Source organism: Staurois parvus, unplaced genomic scaffold (genome assembly GCF_062004578.1).
Source record: "Staurois parvus isolate SC_StPar_1 unplaced genomic scaffold, SC_StPar_1.0 ptg001222l, whole genome shotgun sequence".
In the NCBI taxonomy this organism is placed as follows: domain Eukaryota; kingdom Metazoa; phylum Chordata; class Amphibia; order Anura; family Ranidae; genus Staurois; species Staurois parvus.
In genome coordinates, this window is record NW_028319018.1 from 362,279 (window position 1) to 377,673 (window position 15,395).

Consider the following 15,395-nt stretch of genomic DNA (forward strand, 5'->3'; position numbering starts at 1 on the left):
GAGCCTATCTGATCATTTCCCAATGCGTATATCCTTGTCCCTGAAAAGGTTCTCTACATTTACATTGGGGAAGCTCAATCCATTCTGGATAACTCTCTTCACAGACTTAATGCATAAACAATTACAGGGCTTTCTACTTGGATACAGACATTCAACGTCTCCTATGATTGTTTGGGATGCTTTGAAAGCATATATTAGAGGCACGTGTATCAAAGACATTTCCAGAATGTAGACTAACTCCAGACAGTGGGGGGTTGAGGCCGGCCAATCTGTAACTAAGGCAGGACAAGCCTATCTTAGCAATACCAACCCTGATACAGAGAGGTGGTACTTGCGGCACAACAGTTTTTGCGCACTGTCTAACTTCAGCATGCTGAAAATAAACATTTTTTTCTTCTCAAGCCTTGAGGAGGGGGAAAAGATGGGTCATATTCTCACAATCATTGCAAAACTCAGTGACCATCTTGTCATATCTCTTCTTCAAAACTGTCCTCGACTCAATTGGTCACAGATACCCCCTCCATCTTACAAGGCTTTAGATCTTTTCATGAAACGCTCTACTCTCCCAAAGTGTCTTCGGATGACTCTAGTATGTGGGAGTTTTTAACACTTCCTCAACTTACTATTCAACAAAGGCAAAAGCTTAATGCACCACTCACTCCTGAAGACCTGCAGATGGCTGGAGCTTCATACTCCAATTCCAAGGCTCCCGGCGGAGATGGGCTACTGATGGAAATTTACAAATCTTTTGGGGGAATACTTCTACCTGAACTACTTAAAATACTCCAGGTGGCATTGGAACAGAACTCCCTCCCCATGTATGAGGCAATAATAGTCGTACTTGAAGGCGGGGAGGGACCCAACCTTAGCAGAATCCTACCGGCCCATATCGCTATTGAGCTCAGACCTCATAATTATTACTGAAGTACTGGTGACCAGACTGACTAGGGTTATCTCTGCACTTATTCACCCGGATCAGTCGGGTTTCATTCAGATCTACAGCAATCAATAGTCATAGGCTTTATCTTAACCTTCAAATCCCTTCTGATAATATGGGTGATGGCGATTTTGTCTCCCGACGCTCCTAAGGTGTTTGGCTGTGTAGAATGGAGATACCTTTGGCAAGTCCTTGTGAAATGTAACCCTGGGGGACACTTTCATTTTGTGGATTTAATTATTCTATTGTGCCCATTCGGGTTAACAATGCCCTGTCCATCTCATTCACACTAGGCAGAGGAACACGGCAGGGCTGTCCTCTCTCCCCGCTGTTATTCGCTATAGTGATAGAACCTCTGGTGGCTGCCATTGGAGAGGATCCGGGTAAATGGTTTTTGTAGAGGAGAGCAGATGGAGAAAGTAGTTTTCTATGGTGATGACACCCTTCTGTTTTTGGGTGATACATTTGCCTCATTGACACACCTAATGACATTAATCAGTGAATTTGGCTCCTTCTCCGGCTTCTCAATAAATTGGGATAAGTCCACCCTTCTCCCACTGGACACCCTTACACATCCCATACCACCTGAAGCTGCGCAGACTGAAATAGTGGCCTCCTTTATATATCTGGGTATTATCATTCACCCCACTCTATCGAATATACAGATCTAAACTGACTTCCATTAATTAAAACATTTCAACAGAAAACAACTAGCTGGCCTAAACTCCCTCGATCCGTGGTAGGGAGGTGGAACTTCATCAGAATGATCTGGGCCCCTCAATGACTTTATATTCTGCACAACGCCCCTGTTTGGATTCCTATACGGATCTTTAGAAGATTTGATATGGTGTTTGGCTCCTTAATCTGGTGGATGCCACGCCTCGGATTGAACTAGAAACTCTACAGGAGGCTAAATATATGGGAGACCCTGAGGTTCCCAATCCTTTTCTTTATCATATTGTGGCCCAGTCACAACACTTTTCAGCCTGGCAGGACAATCCACACCCAGACCCGGTCAGGTCACTTCTTCTAGGGATTGTGTCCACAGATCATTTAGTGGAATGCCTGGAAGCAGGTGAGTTCAAAGCCCTAGCACAGTTCCCCACTCTAGCACTGATTGACAGAATTTGGAGCAAGGCCAAATATTATTTCCAATCTCAAGGTTTTACCACATTCACACGTATCCTTAATAACCAGAACTACCCGGAGCTTCTTAAACTGGAGGGGTTGATCTCAGTGGAAAGAGTGTCTTGAGTGGGGGAGGGGTGACAACACTAAGGGAGAAAGTGTCCTCAGAAGGGGAAGGCTGTCCCCAGTGCAGGAAAGGAGGGGAAGGGGTGTCTTCAGAGGAGGAAAAGAGAGGAATGGAGTATCTTCAGTGGAGAGGGTGTCTTTAGTGGGGGAGGGGTGTCCTCTATGGGGGAGAAAGGGGGTGTTCTTAGTGGAGGACGGGAAGGGTTTTTTGGGTAAATGACACCAGATCAAAGTCCTCCTGAGAAGTTCCTAAAAAGACAACTGTCTTGTCTATGTAAAAAGATAGCTTTAGCTGAATCTTAGAAAGCACAGCGTATTCTGAGGGGGCTAGGAGGTAAACTGACCCCAGCTTTGTTTGCCTACAAGGAGGAGGACAATGGTCTGTTTACACAACTCCTAAACAAAAGCTCCATTGTTCTCGGAGTTTCCTTTCTCCAGAAGGAAGAAGCTGCTCTGGTTGTACAGATCACATAGGTGGAGTCTACACTGCAGTCTGCATTGTCAGCCGAGCAGCTGAAGGAGTCCAACATCTAAACGTCTACTAATCAGGCGTACTCTTGGAGCACCACCTACACAAGACTCACCTCGTCCATCTAGACTGCTCACTAGAGCTTCTTCTACAGCCTCTGACCCATCACTTCCCTCCTCTGCTGGAGGCACTTTATTAGGATCTATAGAGGGACAACACCGGCCTCGTATTGTCCATCAGAATCAAGGAAACAGCAGAGATCCGGCCACAGGGGAGGTAGGAAACATCAACGCTGCAACAAGGGATCTCCCACTCATCCAACCATCCCAACAGATGATTCATCATCAACAGATATAGACGGAATTGTCACCTTCTCCTCAGCTGGACTGACATCGGGTAAGATGGACCTTCTGGGGAAAGGTTTGGGCTTTAGCCCTAAAGGTATCATGAAGAAGTTTTTGTTGGCACAGGACTTGTATAGATGTCTCAGGAATATTAGATTGAAGGGACATTATTCTTGGAGAGGAGATATTGAGGGATCATCTGTAGTCACACCACTGAGTAGGTCTGTCTGAGGTTGACAGACAAAATGGAAGTTTCCACCACCCACTACATATGCAGCAGCAGAAATGTTCCTTCATTTGGAGGATAAAGATGGTGAAGTATGACAGTCTATAATCAGGAACTCTGGGGTCATATCCTAATAATGGGACCATTGAGGAGAAAGGTGCATTGCCATCATTAGCAGCAAGGGGAGATATAACACTGAAGCCAGCTGATAAGGGGGGATGGGTGGTCATTATGGACACAGCATGTGATGACAATGAGACACTGGAGAGTGCAAAATCTAGTGCAGCTCTGCATAGGAACCAATCAGCTTCCAGGTTTATGGTCAAAGCTTAATTGAACAAGCTGAAGTCAGACCCTGATTGGCTCCCATGCACAGCTGCCCCAGATTTTGCACACTCCAGTTTTAGTAAATCAGCCCCATTGTGTCCATCTGAGATGGTTTGTGCCAGATCCCGGGTTGTGGGTTCCATTCAGTACAATGTCTTTGGGTTCTCTTGCTAGTTGACTGCCCCCTTGTTAGTTGAGGTGTTTGTAGTCATAGAGGTGTTGGGTCATGATGGAATGATGTTGTGTCAGGTGAATGGTAGGCTCTGACCTGGTTTTATCTGCCAGCTCTGTGTTGATTCGCTGAGTTTTCTATTGTTTGTTATGTCCATCCTTGGAATTAGGGAGGACAGTATGATGTTGGAGTGAGGACATTTTTGTTGTGCGGTCTCTGTTAGTTGTAATAGTTTATTCTCAGAGGCTTCCTTTTGTCCCTGGAGGATGTTTGGGTCTGTGTGTATGATGATATGTTTGGGTCGGTGTGTATGATGATATGTTTGGGTCGGTGTGTATGATGATATGTTTGGGTCGGTGTGTATGATGATACGTTTGGGTCGGTGTGTATGATGATATGTTTGGGTCGGTGTGTATGATGATATGTTTGGGTCGGTGTGTATGATGATATGTTTGGGTCGGTGTGTATGATGATATGTTTGGGTCGGTGTGTATGATGATATGTTTGGGTCGGTGTGTATGATGATATGTTTGGGTCGGTGTGTATGATGATATGTTTGGGTCGGTGTGTATGATGATATGTTTGGGTCGGTGTGTATGATGATATGTTTGGGTCTGTGTGTATGATGATATGTTTGGGTCTGTGTGTATGATGATATGTTTGGGTCGGTGTGTATGATGATATGTTTGGGTCTGTGTGTATGATGATATGTTTGGGTCTGTGTGTATGATGATATGTTTGGGTCGGTGTGTATGATGATACGTTTGGGTCGGTGTGTATGATGATACGTTTGGGTCGGTGTGTATGATGATATGTTGGGGTCGGTGTGTATGATGATACGTTTGGGTCGGTGTGTATGATGATATGTTTGGGTCGGTGTGTATGATGATATGTTTGGGTCGGTGTGTATGATGATATGTTTGGGTCGGTGTGTATGATGATATGTTTGGGTCGGTGTGTATGATGATATGTTTGGGTCGGTGTGTATGATGATATGTTTGGGTCGGTGTGTATGATGATATGTTTGGGTCGGTGTGTATGATGATACGTTTGGGTCGGTGTGTATGATGATACGTTTGGGTCGGTGTGTATGATGATACGTTTGGGTCGGTGTGTATGATGATATGTTTGGGTCGGTGTGTATGATGATATGTTTGGGTCGGTGTGTATGATGATATGTTTGGGTCGGTGTGTATGATGATATGTTTGGGTCGGTGTGTATGATGATATGTTTGGGGTCGGTGAAATACGGATCATTGATGACTCCTGTCGCTTGTTCAGTTGTTGGACTTGAATTTTGTTGTCTTGTTCCTGGGAAGAGCCGTTTGGTGTTTAGATATTTCCCATTGGAGTCTATTAATAACAATAAGAATCCGGAGTTTGTTGGCTGTTCTTGTGGTTTGATGATTGTTTGTTTGTAGGGATGGGCTTCATGGTCGAGTTGAACCTAAGTTTGATTTGAACATGGGCCGTTCATGTGTTCAGCAAACACAAATAGTACGGTCATTCAGTGGGGTGTTTGCTCACCATGCCCCACAATGCACTGCGCCCTGACAATGCATTGTGATTGGACAAAGCAATGCACCTAACCACAAGTCAGGTGTAATACTTTGACCAATCACAGTGCGTGGTGATGTCACAAGGGGGCGGGGTATATAAAAACTGTTGTCACGGCCCCAGCTGTCAGACAGCCGGAAGCCAGCATCACAAGCAGAGCTTTTTTCCCCTTTTTTGGGTAGCGATGGTGTCAGGATCGTGATTGACGTTGGAGCTACTTTGGGGGACATTTTTTAAAATGTTTATTTTTAATAAAGAACTGGTCAATGACTGACTCCTATCACTTTTTACACTACACTTTTTTTTGTGAATGGGTAGCAGTACCATATACTGCCTACTCATTCACATAGGAGGGGGCCGGGATCTTGGGGCCCCCTTGTTAAAGGGGGCTTCCAGATTCCAATAAGCCCCCCAGGCTACAGACCCCCACAACCACAGGCTACGGATGTCGGAAAGAGGCCCTTGTCCCCATCAATATGTGGACAAGGTGCTTTGGGGGGCTCCTGGCCCAAGGCACCCCTCCATGCTGAGGGCATGTATCCTGGTATGGTTCAGGAAGGGGGACGCTCACCACCCCTTTCCTGACCTGCCGGGCTGCATACTCAGATAAGAGTCTGGTATGGATTTTGGGGGGACCCCCATGCCATTTTTAACCAATAGCCATCCGGCCAATAGCTGTTTGGTGGCCAGGAAAAGGCTGTAGATTTCCAGGTGGAAGCCATATGGCGTCCTCCCACACATGCACAGTTTTTGCACTTGCAGAGCGCACAGCGGAGCTATCGAACACGGCCGATGACAGATCTGTGTACCAGCCCCAGTTGCTGGTACCATGTGACCTGCTGTGACCAATCACAGCACTTCACATGACAGTTGTATACAATGGATGGCTTCATTCGTGCCATCCATTGTATACTAGTGTCTAGCTGTGAATGGTCAGAGCGATCACATGCACATGTCATGTGATTATCTGTGGCCAAATCACAGCTAAGCACAAAAAAAAAACCCTGAATGAATCGATGTCATTCAGGTAAATGCTTGCTTATAGGGAAGTAATTATTTGCTATAAGCAAATTGTGTAAAAAAAAAAAAAATACCAAAAAACAAAATACTGATCACTTTCCCAAAGTAGTACAATGTTACTATGCTAACATTATACTACTTTGGACATAGTGAAATAAGAAAAAAAAAAATATTAAAAAAGGAAAAAAATGTAATAAAAAATTAAAACTAATAAAAAAAAATATTTTTTTTTTTTTTCATACTGTCACCAGTCAGTGTCCCTGATCACCGCCATGCCAGTTATATGATGACGCTGTACTGCACTGGTGACAGGATGTAAAAAAAAATAGTGAAAATAATTTTTTTTAATTTTTTCATTTTCTGAAAAATTCTGACAAAAAAATACAACTTCAAAAAACTCGTCATGCCTCTTATGAAATATGTTGGACTGTCTACTCTGCAAAAAGGGGTCATTTGGGGATATCTGTACTGTCCTGACATTTGGGGGATATCTGTACTGTCCTGATATTTGGGGGGATATCTGTACTGTCCTGACATTTGGGGGATATCTGTACCATTCTGACATTTGGGGAATATCTGTACCATTCTGACATTTGGGGGATATCTGTACCGTCCTGACATTTGGGGGATATCTGTACCGTCCTGACATTTGGGGGGATATCTGTACCGTCCTGACATTTGGGGGATATCTGTACCGTCCTGACATTTGGGGGATATCTGTACCGTCCTGACATTTGGGGGATATCTGTACCGTCCTGACATTTGGGGGATATCTGTACCGTCCTGACATTTGGGGGATATCTGTACCGTCCTGACATTTGGGGGATATCTGTACCGTCCTGACATTTGGGGGATATCTGTACCGTCCTGACATTTGGGGGATATCTGTACCGTCCTGACATTTGGGGGATACCTGTACCGTCCTGACATTTGGGGGATATCTGTACCGTTCTGACATTTGGGGGATATCTGTACCGTCCTGACATTTGGGGGATATCTGTACCGTCCTGACATTTTGGGGATATCTGTACCTTTCTGACATTTGGGGGATATCTGTACTGTCCTGACATTTTGGGGATATCTGTCCTGTCCTGACATTTTGGGGATATCTGTACTGTTTTGACATTTGGGGGATATCTGTACTGTTCTGACATTTGGGGGATATCTGTACCGTCCTGACATTTGGGGGGATATCTGTACCGTCCTGACATTTGGGGGATATCTGTACCGTCCTGACATTTGGGGGATATCTGTACCGTCCTGACATTTGGGGGATATCTGTACCGTTCTGACATTTGGGGGATATCTGTACCGTTCTGACATTTGGGGGATATCTGTACCGTCCTGACATTTGGGGGATATCTGTACCGTCCTGACATTTGGGGGATATCTGTACCGTCCTGACATTTGGGGGATATCTGTACCGTCCTGACATTTGGGGGATATCTGTACCGTCCTGACATTTGGGGGATACCTGTACCGTCCTGACATTTGGGGGATATCTGTACCGTTCTGACATTTGGGGGATATCTGTACCGTCCTGACATTTGGGGGATATCTGTACCGTCCTGACATTTTGGGGATATCTGTACCTTTCTGACATTTGGGGGATATCTGTACTGTCCTGACATTTTGGGGATATCTGTCCTGTCCTGACATTTGGGGGATATCTGTACTGTTTTGACATTTGGGGGATATCTGTACTGTTCTGACATTTGGGGGATATCTGTACCATCCTGACATTTGGGGGATATCTGTACCGTTCTGACATTTGGGGGATATCTGTACCGTCCTGACATTTTGGGGATATCTGTACCTTTCTGACATTTGGGGGATATCTGTACTGTCCTGACATTTTGGGGATATCTGTCCTGTCCTGACATTTGGGGGATATCTGTACTGTTTTGACATTTGGGGGATATCTGTACTGTTCTGACATTTGGGGGATATCTGTACTGTCCTGACATTTGGGGGATATCTGTACTGTCCTGACATTTGGGGGATATCTGTACTGTCCTGACATTTGGGGGATATCTGTACTGTCCTGACATTTAAGGGATATCTGTCCTGTTCTGACATTTGGGGGATATCTGTACCGTCCTGACATTTGGGGGATATCTGTACTGTTCTGACATTTGGGGGATATCTGTCCTGTCCTGACATTCTTGGACCTCAAGAAATTAGATTGGCTGTCAGTACTTCAGGATTGATCAATGTTCAGATCTATGCCATAGTTTGTAAACTCTATAACTTTCCTAAAAACTAAAAAATACATCCTAATTTGGGTTATTTTCACCAAAGACATGTAGCAGAATACATCTCGGCCTAAATTTATGAAGAACAATTATTTATTTGCAAACTTTTATAACAGAAACAAAGAAAAATGTGTTTTTTCAAAAAAAAATTTCGTTAATTTAGCAAAAAAACAAAAACCGCAGCAGTGATTAAATACCACCAGAAGAAAGCTCTAGTTGTGTGAAGAAAATGATAACATTTTAGTTTGGGTACAATGTTGTATGACCGCGCAATTGTCATTCAAAGTGTGAGAGCGCTGAAACCTGAAAATTGGCCTGGGCAGGAAGGGGGTAAAAGTGTCCGATATGGAAATGGTTAAAAAAAAATTGTCATGGAAGGTTCCTCTCAAAATCCATACCAGTCTCGATGGGCTTGTTTTTTTTTTAATTGTTGGACAATGCTGCCAATTCTTTTGACATTCAGCTGTCATCGGGGAGCCCCACTGACACCAGGAGCATGAATGAATGTCTCACTACTAAAATACCGCGTGACTTCATCACATAACTCATGCCGGATATTAGTAACTGAGCGGGATCTTCATACTCGGATGCGGTAAGACACCTCTCAGTCCTTCGTGTTCGACATTTACTGTAGAACATTCTGTAGGTTCGGATGTTTGACCGCGACCTGAACAGGGGGGTGTTCGGCCATCACTATTTGTGGTCTCAGGATTAGTAGAGTTGTCTTGGCTATTGCTGGTCTTTGTTACATTCCGGAAGCTGATTGGTCTCACCGGTCTGTTGTTCCTTGATGGGTACTTTGTATAAATCATCCTCTTTGATTCTCTTTCCTGATTGTTGAGCTCCATTTGTATCTTTGGTGTCATTATCTCTTCCCTCAGTTGAGGGTTTTCTTGGTGTAATTGTTACATTTTAGACTGAATTTCTAGGATAGATCTGTGGGGGTATTTTTAGTGTTTTTAGCTCTTCTCTCAGCTGCTCATTTACATTTTCTCACTTGTCTTTGAAGTTTTTCTTTTAATTGAACAAAGTCTCTCCCTAGCTGAGACTAAGCTTGTAATCTTTGGATCCTTAGATGTACTTTCTGAACAAACCTGCAAATCGAATCCAAGCATTCTGGTTATCAACTCATACTCCCACCAGGCATGGATTGAGCAGGTGAACCCCATAATAATACATGAAAACCTAACTTCTCCTAGGAGACTTATGTCTCTCTGCAGAACTGGCTGGATACTCCGGTACTCACTCCCCATACTTCATTTGTCATAGCTTTTTATAGGTTTAACTTTATTAGGCCCCTAAAAATGGACCAGCCAATTGTACCCTACTAAATGGTGACTACATTGGAGGCCGATACTTGGTGTATGATCCTGTAGACACAGGCCTACTTGAACGGAGTCAGCTATCTATGTCTGTACTGGAGAGAGTTACTTGCCATGTACAGGTGAATTGTTCTACGTTGCTTCTTTTTTCTCTTTTCATTTGTTTATAGAAAGTAAAAGTGACACCAGAGACAAAGCAAGTTATTGTTCTGTATGATCTGTAACATTGCCACAACTGCTTATACATGAGAATGTATGACTCCATTGTCTGGGCTGGATGTTGGATATACTGTGTGCACTTAAAAACTTAAACAATACAATTTAGTTTAATTAAAAAAAAATATTTTATATATATATATATATCAGTGATGGCGAACCTATGGCACGCAGAGCCATCTCAGTGGGCACGCCAGGAAGAAGAGGAAGATGAGCACACACGGACCACGCACAGTGACCGGCCATCCAGATCTCGTCCACACTGGACCCCCATCGAACTACATCTCCCACATGTCTCTGGGGCCAGGGTGGGCATGGATGAGAGGAAACGGCTCCTATGCGGATCTGGCACCAGGGGTGATGTAGCGGGGATGGGCGTGGAAGAGAGGAAGAGGCTCCCACACTGCTCCGGGCCAGGGGCGACGTGTTCAGCGTGGATGGGAATGAGCTGCTGGGTTGGAAGCTACACAGACACTGCCAGAGGTGAGATTAACTACTTGCCGACCGCAGATAGCCGAATGACGGCTGCACTGCGGCCGGCCAGTTCTGGGAGGGCGTAATGTCCTCCCAGAACGCGCTCTCCTGCGCACCCCTAGGGGCGCGCACCGGGCGCAGCTGATCACGTGACGTGGTAAAAGGCCAATCACAGCGGCCTTTTACCACGTGATCAGCCGTGTCCAATGACACGCTGATCACCGGGAAATGCAAATGCCGGTTTTCAGCTGCACTTTCCTCACGGTGTCAGATCGTGAGGAAAGTACTGCCGAAAACCGGCAGTTGTCAGAGCGGGGATCAGCACCAATCATCAGGGTCACTTATCATCAGTGATGATCGGTGCCCAGCAGTGCCACACACAAGTTCCGCCCACCTGTGCCCAGCAATGCACCCACCTGTGCCCAGCAATGCACCCACCTGTGCCCTCCTGTGCCGCCTACCTGTGCCCAAAAGTGCCACCTGCCTGTGCCCAGTAGTGCCACCCACCTGTGCCACCCACCATGGCCCATCGGTGCAGCCCAGCAGTGCTGCCAGTCAGTGCCACCAGTCAATGCCCAGTGGTTGTGCCAGTCAGTGCCCAGCAGTGCCGCCAGTCAGTGCCCAGCAGTGATGTCAGTCAGTGCCACCTATCAGTGCTGTCTATCAGTACCCATTATCAGTGTCGCCTATCAGTGCCACCAATCAGCGCCACCTATTTGTGACACCTCATTAGTGCTGCCTATCAGTACCGCCTATCCGTGCCACCTCATTAGTGCCGTCTATCAATGCCACCTATCAGTGCCGCCTATCAGTGCCCATCAGTGCTGCCTCATCAACGCACATCAGTGAAGGAGAAAAATTACCTGTTTGAAAAATGTTATAATCGAAACAATTGTTCATATGGGTACAACCTTGCATGACCGCGCAATTGTCAATCAAAGTGCGACAGCGCTGACAGCTGAAAATTGGCCTGGTAAATAAGGGGGTAGAAGTGCCCGGTAGGCAGGAAGGGGGTAGAAGTGCCCGGTAGGCAGGAAGGGGGTAGAAGTGCCCGGTAGGCAGGAAGGGGGTAGAAGTGCCCTGTAGGCAGGAAGGGGGTAGAAGTGCCCTGTAGGCAGGAAGGGGGTAGAAGTGCCCTGTAGGATGGAAGGGGATAGAAGTGCCCTGTGGGCAGGAAGGGGCAGAAGTGTCCTGTGGGCAGGAAGGGGGCAGAAGTGCCCGGTGGGCAGGAAGGGGGCAGAAGTGCCCTGTAGGCAGGAAGGGGGCAGAAGTGCCTGGTGGGCAGGAAGGGGGCAGAAGAGTCCTGTGGGCAGGAAGGGGGCAGAAGTGTCCGGTAGGCAGGAAGGGGGCAGAAGTGCCCTGTAGGCAGGAAGGGGGTAGAAGTGCCTGGTGGTCAGGAAGGGGGCAGAAGTATCCTGTGGGCAGGAAGGGGGTAGAAGTGCCCTGTGGGCAGGAAGGGGGCAGAAGTGTCCTGTGGGCAAGAAGGGGGCAGAAGTGTCCGGTAGGCAGGAAGGGGGTAGAAGTGCCCGGTAGGCAGGAAGGGGGTAGAAGTGTCCTGTAGGCAGGAAGGGGGTAGAAGTGCTCTGTAGGCAGGAAGGGGGTAGAAGTGCTCTGTAGGCAGGAAGGGGGTAGAAGTGTCCTGTAGGCAGGAAGGGGGTAGAAGTGTCCTGTAGGCAGGAAGGGGGTAGAAGTGCCTGGTGGGCAGGAAGGGGGCAGAAGTATCCTGTGGGCAGGAAGGGGGTAGAAGTGCCCTGTGGGCAGGAAGGGGGTAGAAGTGCCCTGTGGGCAGGAAGGGGGCAGAAGTGTCCTGTGGGCAAGAAGGGGGCAGAAGTGTCCGGTAGGCAGGAAGGGGGTAGAAGTGCCCGGTAGGCAGGAAGGGGGTATAAGTGCTCTGTAGGCAGGAAGGAGGTAGAAGTGCCCGGTAGGCAGGAAGGGGGTAGAAGTGTCCTGTAGGCAGGAAGGGGGTAGAAGTGCCCTGTAGGCAGGAAGGGGGTAGAAGTGCTCTGTAGGCAGGAAGGGGGTATAAGTGCTCTGTAGGCAGGAAGAGGGTAGAAGTGCCCTGTAGGCAGGAAGGGGGTAGAAGTGCCCTGTAGGCAGGAAGGGGGTAGAAGTGCCCTGTAGGCAGGAAGGGGGTAGAAGTGCCCTGTAGGCAGGAAGGGGGTAGAAGTGCTCTGTAGGCAGGAAGAGGGTATAAGTGCCCTGTAGGCAGGAAGGGGGTAGAAGTGCCCTGTAGGCAGGAAGGGGGTAGAAGTGCCCTGTAGGCAGAAAGGGGGTAGAAGTGCCCGGTAGGCAGGAAGGGGGTAGAAGTGCCCTGTAGGCAGGAAGGGGGTAGAAGTGCCCTGTAGGCAGGAAGGGGGTAGAAGTGCTCTGTAGGCAGGAAGAGGGTATAAGTGCCCTGTAGGCAGGAAGGGGGTAGAAGTGCCCTGTAGGCAGGAAGGGGGTAGAAGTGCCCTGTAGGCAGAAAGGGGGTAGAAGTGCCCGGTAGGCAGGAAGGGGGTAGAAGTGCCCTGTAGGCAGGAAGGGGGTAGAAGTGCCCTGTAGGCAGGAAGAGGGTAGAAGTGCCCTGTAGGCAGGAAGGGGGTAGAAGTGCCCTGTAGGCAGGAAGGGGGTAGAAGTGTCCGGTAGGCAGGAAGGGGGTAGAAGTGCCCTGTAGGCAGGAAGGGGGTAGAAGTGCCCTGTAGGCAGGAAGGGGGTAGAAGTGCCCTGTAGGCAGGAAGGGGGTAGAAGTGCTCTGTAGGCAAGTGGTTAACTGCTTGCCAACCATGCTATAGCCAAAAGATGGCTACAGCACAGTTGTCTAGTTCTGGGAGGGCGTCCCACAACGCGAACCCAGTGGCACACACCCTGCGCTGCCAGTGATCGCTGTGTCCTATGGATACAGCTGATCACGTGATAAGGTAAAAGGCCAATCACAGCAGCCTTTTACCACGTGATCAACTGTATCCAATGACACAGCTGATCACAGTGTAAATAGAGTTGCTGGTAATCGGCTGCACGCTGTCACACATTGAAGAAAGTACTGCAGATAACACTGTTCAACAAATTTTTATTTTTTGCCAGTTTTGGAAACAAAAGGATCCATTTCTTAATGAATTTCACATTCTGAGTTCAAATATAACAATGAAATTTGTCAATTGGCTCTAGTTTTTCTGTAAACGGAAAGTTTTCTACTATAGGCGTAATGACTACATAATGCACAATAATTATATAGATAGATGTCTTTCCACAAATATAAAGCAAGTGATATGACTACATAACAAAGCCTAAATGGCATAATATATTGCATAGGATTACCAAGAAAAATTATAGCCATAAGCTAAGTTGAATCATTTTAATACTTAGGATTCTCACTAGTTTTGTCTTCAGTTTGTGTCGGTTTTGCTTCTCTTGGCTTTTCTCTTGTATTCGAGGAAAGGGCTATCTCTTACAACTGTCCAGCAATAGTCAGCAAGCATTGATGGGCTCCATTTACCTTGATATCTTCTTTCCATAGCTGCAATGTCTTGATGGAAGCGTACGAACATCACTTGCTAGGAGATTCCACTGTTGTAGTCTTGACCCCAAAAGCTCTGCCTTGTTCTTCGGAAGATCCAGGTCTCTGATAAAATCGCTCAATTCCACTTGTGTAATGAGGTGTGGTTCAGTGGGTGTGGATGGAAGAAAGTCTGGGTCATGTGAGTTTGACGGTTGATGACTACACGCTTCAGGTTCTTCCTCACTTGACTCAACCACGAAGGATTCTGGTGCTTTAGGAATTGGTAGCCCCTCTCCATGAGGAACTGGACGTATTGCCGATGGAATATTTGGATAGTGCATAGATAACTTTTTCTTCTTATTTAGCCCTTTTACAATTGGAGGCACCATACAAAAGTAACAATTACTAACATGATCTGTTGGGGCTCTCCAAATCATTGGCACAGCGAAAGGCATAGATGCCTTTTTTCCATTCAACCATTGCTCCAGTGCCGTCCCACAAGAATTGCAGCATATATGTGGTGCCCAGCTCTTGTCCTGGTCTCCTATCTTGCAGCCAAAATACAAGTTGTAGGCTTTCTTAATCATTCCTGTTATCCTCCTTTTTTGTGAGATAAAAGTTATTTCACCGCAGATATAGCAGAAATTATCTGCTTTATTCACACAAGTTCGAGGCATTACTGAGTAGCCTATATAAGCATAAAACGAAATGTAAAGACGAACTCCAATCAGCTACAGATACTGCAGCTTTTATGCAGTGAAGTGATGCAATTAAAGGCTAATATTGCATCATCTCAGTATACATGACATTTTCTATTGGTCACCAGTATCAATTGCGCAATATGCAGCTGAAGTTGCATCATAATTTTGAATGGCTTACGTCATTAGATGGGTGAATATATCATGGAAACTAGAGCCAATCAACATTTTTTAGGGTCATTTTCGTTTTCAGCACCCCAAAATTATGTAAGATTAGCTAATTTTATGCCCAAAACTTTTTACCTGTTGAACAGTGTAACCGGCAAATGTGACAGGGGAAATCTGCACTAATAATCAGGGCACTGATTATCTGTGCCATTCAGCAGTGCCCAGCAATGCCGCCCAGAAGTGTCACCCATCAGTGTCCAGCGGTGTCGCCTGTCAGTGCTGCCCAGCAGTGCCACTGATCAGTGCCGCCCATCAGTGCTGCCCATCAGTGCCACCCATCAATGATGCCCAGCAGTTTCGCCAGTCAGTGCCGTCTGTCAGTGCCTCCAGTTGGTGCTATCAGTCAGTGCCGCTTATCAGTGCCCATCATTTCCTTCATATCAGTGCATCACCAGTGCCGCCTCATCAGTGCTACCTATCT

The 15,395-nt window shown here is 46.6% G+C and overlaps 1 protein-coding gene across 1 annotated transcript in view; it reads right to left on the bottom strand.

Annotated features, from left to right (window-relative positions):
* Positions 1 to 15,395, bottom strand: part of LOC149438053 (uncharacterized) — a 159,098-nt gene that overhangs the window by 120,280 nt on the left and 23,423 nt on the right. The gene's annotated exons all lie outside the window — the stretch shown is intronic.